Source organism: Canis lupus, chromosome 31 (assembly GCF_003254725.2).
Source record: "Canis lupus dingo isolate Sandy chromosome 31, ASM325472v2, whole genome shotgun sequence".
In the NCBI taxonomy this organism is placed as follows: domain Eukaryota; kingdom Metazoa; phylum Chordata; class Mammalia; order Carnivora; family Canidae; genus Canis; species Canis lupus.
In genome coordinates this window covers 6,350,268-6,370,952 of record NC_064273.1, presented here as the reverse complement: position 1 = coordinate 6,370,952, position 20,685 = coordinate 6,350,268, and the positions used below count along the sequence as shown (strand labels likewise).

Here is a 20,685-nt window from a genome sequence, read left to right as displayed (position 1 = left end):
AAGTTTAGCTTTTGTTCTTTTTACCCTAGTTTGTTAAATACTTGTACAAGTATTCAAAATGCAAAAGCAAGAACAAAAACAAAACAATTCCAGAGTACTTTCAAAACTTTTGAAATATAGTATCAATTATTAAATTATGGGGGATCCCTGGGTGGCGCAGCGGTTTGGCGCCTGCCTTTGGCCCAGGGCGCGATCCTGGAGACCCGGGATCGAATCCAACATCGGGCTTCCGGTGCATGGAGCCTGCTTCTCCCTCTGCCTATGTCTCTGCCTCTCTCTCTTTCTATCTCTGTGACTATCATAAATAAATAAAAATTAAAAAAAAAAAAAACACTTGACTTTAAAAAAAAAATTATTAAATTATGAGGTAAGGTCACAGATTTTTGGTAGTAGTGTCTGAAGAAAGCAAGTATCTCATCAGAAGCAGGGGGTTCCAACCTGTGAGCTGATATTCACTGGTAGCTGTGTTATTATGAAATCTCACCGAATGAGTAATTATGTTGTTATAAGGGACTGAGAATCTATATTTGCATCAGGCACTGTCTGAAGATTAAATTATGTTATTATACACATTTGATACTGTATTTTAAATAACATGCATCTCTTTTGATTACTAAAATACAGACTCATTTAAAAAGTCACAAGTTTTAGAGTAAACTAAAACTATATATTTTTTCAATAAAGGATACTGAAAGAACAATTGTTATAAAAGAGTCCCTTTCAGGGATCCCTGGGTGGCGCAGCGGTTTGGCGCCTGCCTTTGGCCCAGGGCGCGATCCTGGAGACCCGGGATCGAGTCCCACGTCGGGCTCCCGGTGCATGGAGCCTGCTTCTCCCTCTGCCTGTGTCTCTGCCTCTCTCTCTCTCTGTGACTATCATAAAAAAAAAAAAAAAAAAAAAAAAAGAGTCCCTTTCTTTTTGATATTGAAAGGGATTATCACACTTAAAATGGTTGGAATCTAACCACTGAATATATATAATTTGTAGTCCTAAAGCAAAAGCTTACAAAAGCCATAGTGAAAGTTTTAGAACATCAGTTTGGATTTGTTTCTCTGATGTATAATTAAAAAAAAAAAATTCTGCTGTGGCCACTTTTGGAATTACTCAGCCCTGTGTCTATCTTACTCAGGGAACATAATAACTTCCTTTAGAAAAGCAACCCTTAAACTCCAGAAGTTACAATAATTTAAAACACAAGATTAAAAGTAGTAATTGTGGAAGAGCCTCATATTTGTGAATTACTAACCATGTATTATTTGAGTATTAGAAAACCGTAAGGGACACTGCTTAGAACAATTTTACAGTGGTTATTTGAGCAACTGGATTGACTGATTTCTGGTCTCGCCTTCAAGCATTCCCTTATTCCTTCTCATGAACAAACACACAATAGGGTACCCACACAACACTCAAATCCCTGCAAACCCCCATCTTTCACTGAAGAATATCTCTCTGAAAATATAACTGAACCAACTTACACCTATTTTAAATTATTTTTTTAAATATGGTTTCCAATTCCATAGCAGACAGAATAAATTTAGCAGGATAGCTCAAAAGCCTCTCTTTCATTCATAGCTACCTCCTGACACTTAGCAGAATGTCTTTTCATAAAAAGTTCTCAATACATCTTTGAAACATTCAGGAAAATTCTGATTCACCAAGAAAGGTCAAATTCCATATCTTACATTTTTGTATTCGAGGAAAGTAGAATAAGTTATCTTTACTCCCCCACTCATTTACTAAATACACACAATGTATAAGGAACTGTGCAAGATAAAAAAAAAATGACTAAGATATGGTCTTAGTTTACATACAACTTACAGCTGTAAGGAGAGATAACACATGCTCACGAATGTCAATAAATAAAGCAGAAAGCAATATGCAATGAGAGCTGGAGCCAAGGAGGAAAAAGGTAGGATTGATTGTCTATAAAGAGTTTTCAAGGCTGGGCTAGGATGTTAAGATTTAGTTTCGTAATTAAATATGAGAATGTTGACGATTGGTGAGAAAGAGTATGACAACCAAGAAAATTAACCTGGAAGTCGGGAGTAGAATAAGATGGACAAGAAAAGGACCAGGTCAGGGAGAAAAATCAGGTGTCTTACCATGGTAAGGAGAGTAGTATGGCTAAACTCAGAGAGGATGAATGGAGAGGCACAGAAACATCAATGAGATTTGGGATGGAAAATATGGACATTGATGCACAATTTGGGGAGACAGAAGCAGAAGGGGACAATGTGTGTGCCCAGAGACACACAGCTAGTTCAGTGGCAGAGGTGGGACATACTCAACAGTCAAATGTAATCTAATTACCCTACCCTCTACACCTGGGCACCTATTCTATATGGAGACTCAGCCAAAGTCCTTTCATAAACAGTTCCTTGTTTAATTCTAAAGTTGAGATTCTTAGGATAAAAATGCCAGAATGACATGAGAGGAATACAAATTTAAAAAGCAGATAAAGTGATATTCATTTAAATGATTTAATCTAGTTAAATTCAAAAGACTGATGTTAAAAAACTGAATTCTTAACATTCCTTATGGAGTCTGGATATCTGAAGTTTATTGTATTTGTTCTAGATCCATTTTTGTTCATTAGATTCATTTGGTCATTTTATTGGTGAATACAAAATATTGGAACAAAAAGTTTACCTCGTTCAATTTGGGAAAATACAGCAAGAAAAAAAAAGAATGATGGAATTATCTTATGATGATTTCTTTTTTCTACAAGAGAGATCAAATAGGTCCTTATCCATTTGAATGTCATTTAAAATATTATGATTTCCTCTTATTTTAAATTCAAGTGCTTCCTAAGTATTTGACACAGCTATCAACAGGTTGAAATAGATAAGAAGTTTTAAGCATTATTGTATAATCTATGTCCTTAAATTTGAACCAAGAAAGAGCCATGTTCTGAAGACCTGTACTAATAAGATTAAAGCAGAGTGAAGGCATGAAGACTCTTAAATTCAATGGCTCTTCAAATACTTCAAAAGCTGCTGTGTTTGCTCAGCCACTTGATAAAGTGTCTGTTCAAAGTATAAGGATTTTGCTGTAAGAAGTACTATCATTTATATCATTCTGCACTACACTCACTTCACTCCCGCTGATGAAGCTAAGGAAATTTATTGTAAGGTACAACCCCTGAGGTTTCAAATTGAGTGACAATGAAAGGGGTTCTCCAGCCACAAGGTGACCATAAAGATGGCAAAGATGGTAAGTTACCATCTACCTTTACATCTAAGGCCTCATCAATTTTAAGATGAATTATTTTATATATCCCCAATAAAGAGAAAAAAAAATATCACTACCATGCCATTCATTGTAGGACACATCCCAATTGAAGACATGCTAAAATGTGAAAAAAATGTACCTTAGAATATATGTATTTATTATGTCATTTTCAGATCTGATTCTTTAATCAACCCACCCATATTATAATAATTGTAATTTTCTTCTGGGATCTCAAAGACCCCAGGAGAGAGAAACTATATCACAGGCAGGAAACATTCCATATGAAATTTTAGGGAACTGGTAAAGTAAAAACAGGTTGCTGGAAAGCAAAGACAATTTTATCTTTTTACCAGTCTAAAAACAATTATCAGCACAGCACTAGCTCCAGTGTTCTAACATAATCCTCTTTTTATGTATCATGAGTTGAATTTTATTTATTGCCAGCTACCATACACAAAATCTTCAGTTATAACTGTATACTATCTTAAATAGATGGCCCTTTACTTTATAAATATAGCTAAATTATGCCTAGGCAATACACTGGGCCAAACATTACATCTCTTAGCTGCTCTCTCTGGTTTTTTTCCAAATGCAAAAGTAGCAAAGACTTGTGATGTATTGCTGTATATTTTATGAATCTGTATGTGTGTTAATGTGAGGTAGGTGTGTGTGTGTGTGTGTGTGTGTGTGATTTAGGCATTCCCACATCTACTTCTGTCATCTAAAATATATATATGAACTTAAAAATTCATCATTGAAAAGGAATTCTGATATTTTAATTATTTTTCCCAAACTATTTTATGGCAATGTGGCAATTGTGACTATGCTTTCAATGGAAAATATGCATTTAAAATTTTTCTTGTCTTGACTGTAGTTTTAAAAAATCCCAAATATTATATTTTTAAAACAAAATTAAAACAGAGAATAATGTGAAAATAAATAAGGGAATTTATTACTGACTATAACTAAAGTGTAATTTAAGATTTTATAAATGCCAACACAACTTCTCTCAAGAGAACACTTTTTTTTTTTTTAACTCTTATTAGTTCATATTAAAATTTTGGTGTTTTTGTAAAAAGCTACATATGCATTCAAGTTTGTGAGCAATGTCTTAATTAAAAGTTTAAATGACAACCACATGTTTTAAATAAGTACATAATAGAAGTATATTTCTAGTATATTCTAGGATGTGCTCGTTTCATCAACAATAGGTTTCTGCAATTAACTATAATTCCTTCAAGTTTACTTTCTTGGCTGTAAATTTTTAAGAACTGTATAATGCAGAATAGCAATAAAACAAACTCAAAGAATGAGGGGCTCAAGTATTATCTACCATGTTAATTAATGATTGCTATGTTTTTTGAAACAAATTTTCATGCAAATTATTAGTTTATGCTTAGGCATGCTTAATGACATATACCAGTAAATAGCAAATTGAATGACAATAGCAAGTATCGAGTACCACATATTTCTCTATGCATATAGAAAAATTATTCTAAATGTTCTACAGAATACTTTGACTAACCCGAGGAACTTTTCTTTATCCTAGAAGATTATATAATTTGAAATAAACAATGTCATTGTTTTTCAATACTGAAGAGAGAATAATAATGAAAAAATGTGCCCACAGTTAAAGTATAATAATGAAAAAATATGCCCACAATTCTAGCCTAACCATCTTCTAAAATTGTTGCTTTTTGTCTGTGCCATTAAGGATTAGCTAAAGAACTTGTAAATTCAGTTATTTGATGAAGCAATAGCAATTATTTAGAATTGAAAAAGAAAAAAAAATAAGATTTTCTTCACCTTATAACCACCTACTTTGTCATCTAAATGAGTTTTGACCATGCAGATTCAACACTTTTTACAAACACATTGTGCTTTTGAACTCAAAATAATTTTGACTTAGGCTATAAAGAAACGTCTTTTCCCAAACTTACTTTAATATAGCCTTCAATGGAATCCATGAAATATATATAAATGGAAAAAGATAATTGGAAACTTCAAAGTCCCTAAAAAATAATGACAATTATAAGCAGTAAGAAAGTATCATCTGAGCTATGTCTTGCAGACAGACTGCAAACCTACAACAGGAAAACATGGTGGGGACATCTGTGTACTTTGGAGTCAACAATTGCATTCTAATACCAATTCTGGCAATTGCTAACTATGTGTCCCTAAGAAAGCTACTGAACTTTCCAGTGGCTCAGTTTCTCATTTGTTAAAACAGGGGTGCCCATAGCAGAGGGTTGCTGTGAAGCAATGTGTATCAAGTGGTTGGCACTGTGTCTAGTGTGGGGGAAAATTCTCAAGTTATTAGCTGCTATTTATATTATTATTATTGACCCTGGATCATTTCAACTGATATCTTAAGTGATGAAAATATAAAATGGGTCTATTTATTCTTCTACTTTTTTACACTGAATTTGGCGTCTTTTTCTATAATGACCCATACTTCTGTGCCCTTCTTTCCTTCTCTTTGTTCCACTAGGATTCAAACATTTTTCCTGTTGTAAAAAATTTGTAATATTAAAGATTAATAGGACAGAATATCAACTGTTTGAAAACTAGATGCCTTTTAAAATTTTAGTTTTTTTTTTTTTTTTTTTAAAGAAAAATCTCCTTAAGCTACTGAGAAAGGTTGAGAAGCTATCTCTGAATACCCTGAGAACTAAATACCTCCCCACACCCTCTTCGTACATGTCCTGGGTTTTTACCACATAATTAGCAACCTTTGACACACTATAAACCTATTTCATTTTCCTGTCTTCTTTTACTAAAATACAATTTCCATGGAATTTCTGTCTTCACCCATCCCACCCCTCACCTCCTCGCTACTTAGGACCTAGATTAGTAGCTAGCATATTTATTGAGTGGGTCTTTTCATTATTGGGACATAACTGTATCCTTCTTGGGTTTTATCTATGCACGCTTTTGCTAAACCTGAAGAAATAATTTAATACTACTTTGGTTATAAAAAAAGCAACCTTGATTTTCTTTCCTTGTTTTATAGAGTTAACATTTAAGATCTGTACAATATCCCTTCTAACACAATCCCATTTCATAATCTATACAGTTTTACTTGGACATTTTAAAAGATTTCTTTCCTTCTTTTTGGAGAAGTCACAATAGTAAAAACAAATGCATATCGGTTTGAAGTAGTTAATTCTTAAAGTGAATAACTGTGATTGGTACGAGCCCTGGAGATAGACATTTTGTATATGTGGTTAGTTGAACTGGATGACTGATTACACATTTACTAAAGTCAGCATATAAAGACCGGCATTATCAACCTGGTCAATTAGCTTTCTTTATACAGATGATTGAACTTAAGCATAGAACATCAAAACGAGTAATCAAAAACCATACATATACTTATATATATATGCATATATATAACAAAAATATACAAAATATAAAAATATATGTATAACAAAAATATTTTTAAAATTATTTGGAAGGGCCAGGATGTACATCTCATTATAATAAGTTCTAGCACTCTACCACCATCTGCCATTGAATGACTGCAAAGTTTGTGAACATTAAAATAATCATTTGAAAGCTGATTATCTTAGTAATCAGCTTTCAAATGATTTGGTAGTAAACATTTTTTTTTAATTTGAAGTCATAACTTACACGTATAGTTAATAGATATTCCTCTTTCTCTTGTAAGTTTCAGGCCAAAGAGAAAATCATAATACTCTAGGGTTCACTCAGTGCTTCAGAAAATTGATTGAGAATGGGCTGAGCTAGCTTCCTATGAAAAATTATAAAGAAAAGACTGCAGCCGTGTGTGTGTGCATGCATGCACCCATATGCACCCCATCACCCCCCAGTTATTCCTGAGCACTTCTGGGCACCCAGCCCATAACTCTCATAACTGTATCTAGATTAATGATTGTGAGGGAAAAGATTCAAAGTCAACATTTCCCCATAGGCACTAAAATAATGAGTGTGAGAGCTTTAAACATACATGTGACTGCTAATAAATTTATTTTCCAGGGGCCTAATAAATATAATATGGTAGTTTGCAATCACCTTTAAAACAATCATATTGGTTTAATCTTACTTGGTAAACATGGGAAGTAATACAAGCAAAGAGTAAAGTTGCTAAGTTATTTCTGCAAAGTTCATGTTTGTACCGTTCAAAACAAAATCAACAAATATTTTGGCTATAGTCAGACATGAAATGACCTATAGAATTCAAATGAGCAAAATTTCTGGAGGTTTTGAATCAATTTCTATTTAATTATTTATTTTCAAACTTATTTCAGAAATGTATTATTTAGATTTTATTTATTTTTTTAACAATTTTATTTATTCATGAGAGACAGAGAGACAGAGAGAGAGAGAGAGAGAGAGAGAGAGGCAGAGACACAGGCAGAGGGAAAAGCAGGCTTCCTGTAAGGAGCCCGATGTGGGACTTGATCTCGCATCCCGGGATCACGCCCTGAGCCAAAGGTAGACGCTCAACCGCTGAGCCACCCAGGCGTCCCTATTTAGATTTTATTTAAACTATCCAACTATTATTAAATTCCAAAGTGATGAGACAATATGGTCATGAGAGAGTTACTCGAATACAGTGATATGATTCTATGTATCCTTTAGGTAAATTGCCTGAGGCAGCCAGCAGACAAAATGTCACCAGGGATGAATTTCCTACATTCAAAATTAAGGTGAGAAAAGGAAATATATACAGTTATATGCTTCTAATATAAATCGACATGGAGGCTCGTCTCCCTAAATCTGTCGTGGACCACTGTGTGTGGCTAAAACAAATTATAGAGCTGTAAACCTGTGCTGGTAATCTGGAACTAGCACACAGATCATAACTCCCACTACTCAAGGAAGAACACAAGCAACAGCTTATCAAGAAAGCTGATGAAAGCAGAACTCTTTATCTCTCACCTCTTTGCAAAGTGTTCTTTTCTCTGTTTTATGGGATGTTTAGTCCCCAAACCCTTTTGTCCTCTAATATCCTTCAGGATCTACACTTTCCCAGTCAGCGCCTGAAAGCTGAAATACACTTAAGTTTATATCCTGGTTTAATAAAAAAAATTAAGTAGCCATCTTTTTCCATAAAAAGTTACTTTATCCTTAAAAAGTTTGTTTCTTTATTTGTATATGAGAGAGAGAGAGAGCACACAGGAGTGGGGGGCGGGAAGGGGAGAGAGGGAGAGAGAGAATCTTAGGCAGGTGCCATGCCCAACGCAGAGCCCAATGCTCCATCTCAAGACCCTGAGATCATGACCTGAGCAGAAATCAATAGTCTAATGCTTAACTGACTGAGCCACCCAGGCGCCCCCCCAAAAAGTTTTTAAAATGAGCAATTGGTTTAAAAAGATCCCATTTAAACTGATCTGTGTTTATGAGTGTGTTAGAAACTAGGAGAGTATAACACTTCAGAGAAATGACATTTAGTCAGAGGCATCATTAGCTCTTACAAAGAAATGCAAAGAAAACATAAAATTATAAGTAATTAGTGTGAGACATGCTTTACCTATTTTAATGGCATTTCAACAGGGCAACAAGTGAATTATCTGGTGCTCACATGAAAAACTAGGCTGAAATTAGGGGAAGCAGATTTAAATAGTATTTGTTCACTTACTAGGAATATGATCTTGTGAAAGTTTTTAATCTTTCTAGTGCTCATATTTAGGTTGAGGATAAGAATACTTGCCTGATCCGTATCGCTAAGATGATGTGAAGATAAGCGGACTCAATGTAAATAAAAGCATTTACACACCATAAAGTATTATGCAGATTTAATTTTTGGTACTAATTTGGAAATCATGTCCTAAAACACATGTTCTAACCCAATCAATTTGATCTAATTTCAATGGGCTAAACCAGGTCACGCTAGAGTTCTTCCCCTTGTCAGAAAGCTACGATTCCATGCTGCTGGGTATTTCCTAAGGGGCATTAACTATCACAAAATTATAGTCGGTGAACAGGGCACACCTCCAAGGAGGAGGGGTGATTAGGGCCCATCTTCACAGGGCTGGAGCTATGAGTATGAGTGAGTTGTGCAAGGAAGAAAAAAGAATAAATAACTGGATTTGGACCTGAGAGAACAAGATAGCACAAGAGAGGAGAGGGGGCTCAAGATAACGCTGCAGCATATGGAGCAAGGGGGTAAGGAAGAAAGGTGAGCCAATCATGCAAGTGTGTGGGAAGGATTTAGCCAGGAGCAGGAGACTTCATTCCAAGACTGTGACAGGACAGAAGTCACCTTGTGGTGGTGAACTGGTGAATAGGAAATGAACAAAGCAGGACCAGAGAATTGTAGGTAATCGAGAGGATTAGGATCTACTCCTCTCACCCCTTCCTTTCCTTCCTTTTATTACAAAATCTCTAAGGCACTTTTAGAGCGCTGATGAGGGCAGTAGTGATAACCACAGCAGGCAACACTGCCTGAGCTTACAGAATGAGCAGGACACTGCGGCTGAGCCTTTCACAGGCATCAACTCATTTAAGTCTGACAATAATTCTACAAGAAGGTGTTTTGCGGATGAGGAAACTAAGAAACAGAGGTTACTTCCATAACATGAATAGGTGGGAGGTTTAGAACTTGAATGCTTAGACAGTCTGGTTCCATCTAAAGAGCCCATGCTTTTAGCCACTATCCTAAGTAATGTGAACAAATTCCTCTATGTTCACACCTACAAGAACTGGAAACACTTATAACTACTGAGCCTCTGGGAGACAAAAATGTTAGAGTAAGACAACAGACTGAAGAAAATACTGTTTCAGAATCAGAAAAGAATGCTACCATCAGAGAAGCTTCTTTTTCTTTTTTCCTTAGCTGGAAAGACAGGAAGAGTGTTGAAAGGGAAGGTACTAAACTGAAAATAATGGACTATCTCCAAATATAAATGTATGAAGAAAAAAATTACAGTGATGTTTATCATTTAACAGACAAAATATTTTTCTGTTCTAATGTTCTTTAATGAAACACTTATTGTGTGTCAGTGAAAGCTAATGTGATTGCATTTCATTAAATTACACGTTAAATATTTTTTTCAATAACATCTAAAGAATACTTTCCTTATTCAATACCATATAGCAACTGATTTCACAAATAAACTTCACAAACATAATAGGAATTAATTTGGTATTTTTCTACCATTTTGCCAAGAAATACTACATTAATAGAATTGGAAATGATTCTCCCACATGGTTATAACTGAAGTCATTGTCTCCAAGAACACATTGTTCATAGCTCTACATTTTCTACTTTTCTCTGGAGAAGTGGAAATTCTACCTTTGGTTGCAGCATCCATATATTCTTGGGAGGACTTAAATAATTATAGTGTACCAGTAATTATATCATGGCTTCATTTTATGAATTTTTTGGAGAATTCAGGTACCATTTGCACATATAAGTGAAACACTGACTACTCAGTTTGGCCCTGTGAGATTCTGAGTTAGAATAGCTCAACAGAAAATAATGAAAATGAAAATACCTCATTTATAGAAGATCTAAACAGTTTTATGGCAGGCAGGAGATAGTTACTAAAAAAAAAAAAAAAAAAAAAAAAAAAAATTGGCTATTTTCTACTGAGATCCAGAAGTAAAAAGTAATTTAACATTCAATATTAGAAAATTTATTTTAGACACAGAATGCTCTATTTAAAAAACACTGGCGGGATCCCTGGGTGGCTCAGCGGTTTGGCGCCTGCCTTTGGCCCGGGGTGCGATCCTGGAGTCCCGGGATCGAGTCCCGGGATGGAGTCCCGCGTCTGGCTCCTGGCATGGGGCCTGCTTCTCCCTCCTCCTGTGTCTCTGCCTCTCTCTCTCTCTATGTCTATCATAAATAAATAAATACATCTTAAAAAAAATAAAAAACACTGGCATCAGATATAAAGAAAGGTGATGAATAAAATTATATAATTATTTTTCCTTTAAACAGTAGAGAATGATGTATTTTGGACTTTTTTTTTTTAAAGGACTATTTTAAAGAAAAGGTTAGATATGGAATTTTTTAGGTCAATGATTTCATTGTAGATTTTCTTTTTCTTTTCTTTCAATTAATCAATCAATTAATTTTAAAATATTTTATTTATTTGAGAGAGAGAAGGTGCAAGTGCAGGAGCAGGGAGGAGGTGCAAAGGGAGAGGGAGAAGCCAACTTCCTGCTGAGAAGGGAGCTCGATGCAGGACTTGATGCAGGACTCCATCCCAGGACCGTGAGATCGAGATCTGAGCTGAAAGCAGATACTCAACTGGTTGAGCCACCTGGGTGCCCTCATTGCAGATTTTCATATTTGCAATACTATTTGCTAGGAAATGAAAAGGTCTACTAAATGAGATAATGAGTGTGAAGTGCTTGCAGAGTGCAGGCATATAATAAGTCTGTAATGGATGGTAGACCTTATTATGAAAGTCTGCTCAGCAAGTATTCTGACAATACATTTTAGTGTATTAATTTTGAGTCGTACAAAATCATGATGCATCTTATTGATAATATTTCATCAATTTTTCCTTTCTGCCATTTAATTAAATATCTACTTTAAGGGAAACCCAATAAATTCTAGCAATTTTTGTGCTTTAATTATTAATTTTAAACAACCCTAGGGGTTCTTTTGCCATTAGGTAGTTGTATCTTCCATCTATCCACCTCATCTATCCGTCTCTGTTCATACATTCATCTCTCCAACACCCATCCGTTCATCTATCCATCTGCTGCTTCTGTCTGTCCATCCTATTCATCATCCATCCAACAGAAATTTAGCTTTATGTGTGAGAACCTAATACATTTTAACTTGAGATATAATTGCTAATGTGCAGGTAAGACTCTGAGTCTTACGTGTATCTCAGAGTCAATTTCCATATACTCATACCTCTTTTTACAAATTGGTAATAATAATCAACCTAAGCACAAATGGTTTTCCCCCTATTAGCAATACAATTGTTATGTAAGTGTGTATTGTTTTTAAAAGTTACCATAATGTTTCTGATTTCTTTTTTCCCATAGAAGGACAAGAAATAGAGGGCAGAGATCTTGACTGAGCTATTGTTAGATGAATTTCCGGAACCTAGGAGACCATTGCCAGACAACTGAGCTATGAAGCAAAACAAACCCAGAAATGCTGTTGAATACCGCAGAACACTGAGACCCTGGAATACTACTCAGATATTGAAGAAAAAAAAAAAAGGAAAAAAGCCTCACATCTAAAACCATTTGCGTTTTAAGGGTTTGCTCATTATTCATTACTGCCTATAGTCTTATGAATATATATTAAGCCAACCTAAAACTGTTATAACTGTAGCAATATTTTAATCATGCAAAATATTTTTCTCATTTTGTGATTCATCTTAAATTCCTGGGTAGAAAATGATGTTAAATACAGGCTCTTTCTTGCCAGTGGAGGTGGGGATACACATCTGTCATTATCATTAAATCACAGGGATATCTGGATAGTGTTTAACAACAAAAAAATGATCAAAAAGACCTCTAGATAATGTTTAAAAGTATTACTGTCTTCTTGAAACTAAAGAGGGCTAACCTGGCAAAGAATACACACCCACTTGGAAGCTAGAAAAACAAAAGTAGGACCTATATTAAATATGAAATTGTTAGTAGGATCATCTCTGTTCACATAAAGAATAGCATCATTAAATTGTAGCATAGAGTAAAAGCAAACATACATACACAAGGAAAAGAAACATGCTTGCATCTGTTCAAAGTGATTGTTGTAGATCTTCTTTGAGAAAATCTTGTATTTTTTTTAAAGTTTTTTTTAAATCAAAACATATGTAACCTAGAAAACTAGAAAGTTGAGATGCTCTATTTTTTGTTGTTGTTCAGAAATTAACCTTTATATATAAATTCTGGATGGAATATGGCATTTAGCTAATCCTAAATTAAGACTTTTGTTTTTATTTGTTGCATAAAGCATAGATTCTAATAAACACAGGGTGTTATATAACCATGCTTCAAAGGCTTCTGTAAACTAAGCAACTCACAGCCACATCTCTGCCTTCAGCAATCACACTCCAGTGAATCATCCAAGTGACCTTATTTGCTCATTAGAAACTCTGTGTACAGGTTGCAAATGTCAGAGTCTGAATTTACATTTTAAAAAGTACATCTTGAGGCAGTTTAATGAAAATATTTCAAAGATCTCAGGTCAAATTCAACTATTTACTCATCTGTTCCCTTAGCTTTAAATATTTTTGGCTGGGATTCACATATTTTTCACAAGACATACTTTATGATCACTCCTCTTAACATTTCAGTATTGTAACAGTTTGAAACGCCATTTGGAAAGGGGGCTGCTATTACACTATTATTTCCACCCCCATCTCAGCATGGTGACAAATAATTTAAAAACATTTGATTTTAGTGTTGTTTATGTTCTCAGAACAGTATGAATCTGCACATACCCAGACACACACCTTACAAACAAAGTGTGAAGGCTTAAATTTCACTTTAAATGTTATACAATATACTTAAATTGATGTGAAGGCATCAAAGGGGTCTAACTTTGGACATGGAATGAGGATACATTTATATTCTACTCTAGAATATAGAGAAATCACATTGACCTGTACATGTACATTCCAGTTTTTTTTTTTTTTTCTTATCTGGTGGAGGATGATGTCAGGGATCATAAGGAAGAAAGAATTTCTGGGGAGGAATTTGTGTGGGTTATGGTGGGTGCTGAGAGAAGTTAGTTGAAGAGAGAGAAGCTTGCCTGAGCCATGAACTTGTGTATTTGATACGCAGGATATCCAGGTTCATTTTCTTATGCTACCTATTGCCCTAGAACAATACAAAAATTATTTTAGCATTACAGAAATAGGTCATCATCAGCAATATCACCACTGTTACCACCACCAACCACACATAGGCACCCATGAACAGAAAGAGGCTTCAGGTACAGTACAAAGAACTCGAGCTTTGCAGTACACTGCTCAACCTTTGTGGCTGTGTCCTGGAGTGAAGTTAGGTAGTTACAAAGGCCTTGGCTTATTGACCTGTTCCATGAGGCTAACACAACCTACCTCATAGGGTCACTGGGGATATTAAACTAGATACTTATTAAAAATGGCCAGCAGGGGATCCTTGGGTGGCTCAGCGGTTTAGCGCCTGCCTTTGGCCCAGGGCGTGATCCTGGAGTCCCGGGATTGAGTCCCATGTCGGGCTCCCGGCATGGAGCCTGCTTCTCCCTCCTCCTGTGTCTCTGCCTCTCTCTCTCTCTCTCTCTCTCTGTCTATCATAAATAAATAAATAAATAAATAAATAAATAAATAAATAAATAAATAAATAAATCTTAAAAAAAAAAAAAGGCCAGCAAGCATAAGGTCCTCAGAATAGGTCCCCTAACACCCACTTTCCTTTGTATCACTCAAAATGTGGTACCACCATTAATGTTCTTCAAAAGGGATTAGAAAGATAGGTTTGTCCTTGGGGACTTAGCAGTTCTCTGTTTGATTTGATACCGTTCTAAGCAAAGAAATGCAATGGAAGAAAGACAGTAATGATTCTGATAATATAAAGGGCATTATGTTTTTTTCCCTTTCTTTCTCTACAGCTAAAAAATGTGAAATCATAGGCAAATGATACACTAAGAAAGTGTGCTGTATCTTCATAGTATGAAATGTGTGACCTGCCTACTTGTCTAGGATGTTTAGATCTGAGTTCTGCATCACCTACATTGATATTTACTAATTAAAGAGTGTTGGTGGGTATTACACTGAAGATTAGTAGCAAAAAGACCAACATGAGACAGTGTATAAGTAAAGGGTTTTGCTGTGTTTTTTAAAAAAAATTCTAGATTATGAGCTATAGATTCTTTTTCCACAAACAATACTGTCTTTTAGCAGTCACCACTAAGACCACATTCCAAAACCTTAGTGATACAAATCAGACTTCCCTTTTAGCTTTCCAAAATGTATCATCTTATTTTGAAGTGATAGGTAAAGGTATCCTTAAAGTGTTTCTTCTACTTTACCTGGCATTATTCCCAAAATAGTTTACCTTACAACAGTTTCTTGGGAAGATAGTTACCACCTATTCTCCACAGATTTGAGTGAAAGTTGATGCCTTGCTATTGACATACAGGATATACAGGTTCAAAAAATGGAACTCCTCAAGAATTCAGATATGTTACCCATTTGCAGTTTATATTTCACAGTGACAGAAGATGTTCAAATGACTTCTTTAGAAACTTTCATTTTGTTCTGGCACCAAATCCTCTTCTCCAGAGAGTTAAAAATTTGATGAATTTCTTACCTTGATTAATATATCCCATCTTGCCACTGTGTATTTTTCACAGTGAAAAATCTGTATTCAATTCACTGGCTCAGTAGTTGGAAATACCAATGGCACAGAACACTTTGGCAAAATGAGAAAATACAGCATAGAAATCCTAATTTCTTGTACTTTCCATATCTGAAATGGTTCTATAATGCTGAGCTACAATGTCATATAAAGGTATAAGAATAAAGTCAGAAAGATGAAAGACCAAAAAGAACTGAGACTTGTAAAATGCTAAGGATAATAAAAAGAACTCTTAAAGCTAAGCTTGGAACAGAAAGAACAGCAAGAAAGCACAGACGTATCTGCTATTATGGAACATGGTACAATCATAACAATAAGAGAGAACTGTTGCCTTCCCTGTTACTAGGTTAGAGGCAAAAAACAACATCTCTATTTTTTTATGTTCAATGTTAAATTTCAGGTTTTAGGCTAAAGTTATTAGCTGAATAAAGAATAAGGGAGCTTGACATCAGAGAAGTACACATTAAGAAAAACTAAAGATTTTTATTTGATTGCAGATACAAGTAGAAAATGTGATGGCTGCCAGTATAAAGCTATTTTCACTTTGGCCGTATTAACAAGAGAGTAGCAAGATAAAGGGAGGTAATGAGGGTACTCTACATCATACTTGCCAGACCCTCCCTGGAATATTGTGCTGTTAGTTCTGGAGACATGTTGTAAGAAGGATGTGCACCATGCTGAGTGCATTTTGATCAGAGACGGGATGGTAAGAGGTCTGGAAAACATCATGAGAATCTGTTGAAGAAACCAGAGGCATTTGGTCTGGAAGGAAAGACTAGGGAGGCAGTTACTGTGGGCAGCATGCTAAGTGCCTTTCTGACTTGAGTAGCGGCATGTACAACAGGTGTTGGGTCCAGAGTACAGAATTTATGCATTTCTTTCAATACATTTAAAGCAATATTTAAAAAAATTAAAAAATACCCACTTTGAATTGTTTACCTTATGAAACAGTGAGATTCCTAAGACTGGAATGTGTTCTCATGATGGTTAGCTATCACATGTGGGAGGAACTCTTAAATGGTATTTCTGCACTGAACTGGGTTACTGGAGTATAGGACATCACAAATCCAGGAGATTTTAAGATCACTATAGGAGTTAAAGCTGGGGTTATAAACTTTCAGCTAATTAGGTATGGTTTAAGGTATGTTGGAGTCCTCTCCTGCTCTTCTCCCCTCAAAAAAACATCTTTGTTATAAAAAAATATTTCATTAAATAACCAGTCCATCAGGTCTTGTATATTTCTTGAGTTTTCAAAGAGACCATTATTAAAAGGTATGTATCTTCAGAGGAAGCAGTAACTTATGGGAATTAGTTACATACAGCTTGTCGACAGAAAGACAAGAATGAGAAAGGTAGCAAGAACAAATAAGGTCTAAGTGGGCACAAATCGGTAGAAAACAAAATCCCTATAGGAAAAGAACCAAGAGTATTTTCTGCAAGGTTTTCCTGGAGATCCAACTGATAGAACCAAGGTTTCAGGTATTACTTATATATTACTTATATGAAAGTATGGCCCAATTTTCCAAGGTGTCTATATCATTAGAGCTTTTAATAGTACAGTTTCTGAAAGGGGTCACTAACCTAAAGCATTCAGTGTTTAATACAGAGAATTTCTGTATAACAGACGCCTATAGACATTTAGATAAATAAACCAAATTTCAGAATACTCAATTTGTGACAAAGTTTTATCAAAACCAAACCAGAGGGGTACCTGGCTGGCTCAGCTGGTGACTTCAAGTCCCATGTTTAGTGTAGAGATCACTTTAAAGCAAAACAAAATACAAAAAAGCAAACTAGACTTTCATGTATAGTGTAATATTGTATCATTAAATAAAATTAACTTTGGAGTGGGTTCTACTTCATAAAATGTGCTATATTATTATTTATATTTTCACTTAATAATATTTGTTAAAGTTACATAGTTACATAGGAGATGAATGTAGCTTGAGTCAAGATTTTTCTTCTAAATATTATCATTGAAATTGTATGTATTTCCATTTATCAAAATTCTAAATTAAACTTATATTTTAATATATATAAATAAATATATATGTATATTTTTAAGTGAGTTCTGTACCTAACATGGGGCTTAAAGTCACAACCCTGAGATCAAGAGGCATATGCTCTATCAACTGAGCCAGCCAGGAACCCCCAAACTTATATTTTTATTCCTCTAACTGGTTATTCCTCCTTGCTTTCTTGCTTTGGTATCCTAAGTAATAATACCACTACCATTCTTCCCTTGGTCAAAATGAAATCTTATATTTTCTCTTTTACATCCCAAGTCCAAACAATTGCTGAGTTCTTTCACTCTAAGAAAACGTTCATATACCTCTTTCTATCCTATTGTCATTCCTTTAGCTCATGCGTTAATTATCTTTTACATGTACTGTAATTTCTCATAATTAATATCTATACTTCCAATCTCTTTCCTCAAGAAAGCTCTCCTACACTCTGGGTACATGAGAACTTTTCCTAAAGCATGCATTCTTATCAAGTAGTTCCACAGCTCAAAAACCTTCAGTGATTCAATATAGAACTATGGAAGAAGTCTAAACTAATTAATATAGCATTGAAATCTTCTATTATGTGATCCCAATCTATCTTTTCAGCTTTATCTCTTATTCCTTTTTAGGGTCATCATTCTCCAATTAATACATTGTGCTATTCATTATCTGAGAATATTCTATGCTCTCCTACAGCTGAGATAGCCTTCCTCATTTTTTTCTACTATGATTTTTATCTATTTCTCAAGGTCCAGGCTTAAAGGTCTTTTCTAAATCAACCCATCAATCAATTTCTGGCTCTCTGGCTGTCTCTCTCTCTCTCTCTTTTTCTTTTATTTATCTCTTCTTTGCCCATGGAACATTCTTATCCCCTTCCCATTTATTGCATGATGCCGTAGTTTGGTTCTATACATCTCTTCTCTCTTACTGACTTAGGGTCAAGGATAATGCTTAACAAAGACTGCAGGGTAGATCCCAAGTGTACTGTAAATGTATTTTGGTTTGATTATAAAAAATTATTGACTGCAAATTGATTATATTAAACTTCCAGGTAAATAGGCATTTAGTCTAGGGGCATTACTTCAACAGTTTGGAGCTGAGAGGGGTCACGTAGAGTGGCTACATACCTAGCATGTATTTGCATTTCTTTATAGAAACAGTGAGTATATCTGCTTCCTGGAACAGTGCAGCTCTTCTTTAGTGCAGGTAATCCCATCACACCGAAGGGAGCATCCCCTGTGTTACCTGAGGCACATGTGGGCCATCAGCCACAGCCACAGCCACCTCACCCAGATGCTCTGATGCCACATGACACTGTGATCTGCCGGGCAAGAAAAGGGTAGGGAACCATCTCTCAGTGCCTTCACTGAGGGTAGGGGGAGGTGCTGCCAGCTACTTAACTGGATGGCATGGGCCCCTTCTCTTTTACTGTTGGAGAAATGGTCTGTCTGGGGAACCACTTCTCCAATGACTTCACTTCCTGAGCCCACTTTCCACTTCCTGGAAACTCCAGGGTAATTCCCGTGATTCAGCCAGTCATGGCAATACACTTCTCCTTGCTAGAAATTTCTTTGGGGATATGTAACTGAATTCTGGTCAACAGAAAAATGAAAGAAAATTTGGTAAAGTGATTTTATTCTTAAAAACAGGGACACCTGGGTCATTCAGTGGTTGAGCATCTCCCTTTGACTCAGGTTGTGATCCTGGAGTCTTGGGATTGAGTTCCACAACTGGCTCCTTGTAGGGAGCCTGCTTTTCCCTCTGCCTGTGTCTCTGCCTCTCTTTGTGTGTCTCTCATGAATAAATAAATAAAATCTTAAGAGAGAGAGAGAGAGAGAGAGAGAGAGATATTGAGAGACAGAGAAAGTCTATTTGGCTTTTGTCACGTCTGAAGGTTCCATCCAGAACCATAGCTGCTCTTTGCAACTCTAGCAGGTGCCATCCCTTGGACGTTGGTGGCACCCTGAAAGTTGAAAGCAGAAAGACAGAATGAACCAGGGAACTGGATAACATTGTCACAGTGCAGAGGTCACCCTACCGTAAGACTTTTTCTTGTGTGGCAAAATACATCTTCCTCACTCTTTGAGCCAGTTGAGCAGACGGTTTCTTTTTTTTTTTTTTTTTTTTTTAAATTTTTTTAATTTATTTATGATAGGCACACAGTGAGAGAGAGAGAGGCAGAGACACAGGCAGAGGGAGAAGCAGGCTCCACGCACCGGGAGCCCGACGTGGGATTCGATCCCGGGTCTCCAGGATCGCGCCCTGGGCCAAAGGCAGGCGCCAAACCGCTGCGCCACCCAGGGATCCCCCGAGCAGACGGTTTCTATTATTGTAGGTAGAGATACCCTGACGCATCAGACTTCATGTTGGCATCAGGCACCTTGCTCAGGTGGCAGACGTTAATCATTGTCAGAGCGTCAGGGGAGAAGGACATTGTTTATAGGGTCTGCTTAAAATTTTTTGCTGGGCTGTTGCTAGGTCCTCGATCTGGTAAGTTATAATCTTAAAATACACTGCACTTTTCCTTTTGCAACAATTATCAAACCTAGAGTTACTAATGCTTTTCCTCTTCACTAGTTTAAAAGCTACATGAGGGCAGTGACTAAGTGCACCAGGACAGGGAGGGCACACAGGCGTTCAGTAAGAAGGTGCTCAGCAATTATCTGTGAAACACGAATGAGTAAATGAATATACAAAATAACAACAACATTCTCCTTATTTCCTTTGCTCACACTCCCATGCCCTGATTCCTACTCAGTTCATGCCTTCAAAAATAAGCTACGTCCTGCATTTGAGGAGACAGGAAAGAAGAGGGGAGGAAGTTACCTTTATAGCTACTCTCTCGGTGGTGAAGGGGAAAGGAGACAATTCTTAAAGGTAACCTATGAAATAATTTCATAAAGAAAAAACTACAGTTATCTCCTGGATTGCATATTGGCTCAAAATATTGTTTTAAAAAATGTTCAGAATCATTTTAGAACCGGAATGAAGCTTAGGATTGATTCAGTATAACCAAGCAGAGCAAAGATTTACCAATCAACTATCTCAAGGCCCTCATTTTTCAAAAGAGGAACTGAGAGCTACTGTCACCAAGATCTGCACTGGTCTTTCTTATTCTTCATGATGTAATAAATAATTGAATGCAGACAGTTACATTCTA

The 20,685-nt window shown here is 35.9% G+C and overlaps 1 protein-coding gene and 1 long non-coding RNA gene across 2 annotated transcripts in view; both read right to left on the bottom strand.

Annotated features, from left to right (window-relative positions):
• The window catches only part of GBE1 (1,4-alpha-glucan branching enzyme 1), a 268,030-nt gene that overhangs the window by 12,805 nt on the left and 234,540 nt on the right, over positions 1-20,685 (bottom strand).
• On the bottom strand, positions 15,988-20,683 carry LOC125754163 (uncharacterized). Its single transcript, XR_007407689.1, has 2 exons — positions 20,559-20,683; positions 15,988-20,407 (listed from the first exon to the last, which is right to left on the bottom strand). It is a non-coding gene; the product is annotated as an uncharacterized LOC125754163 (long non-coding RNA).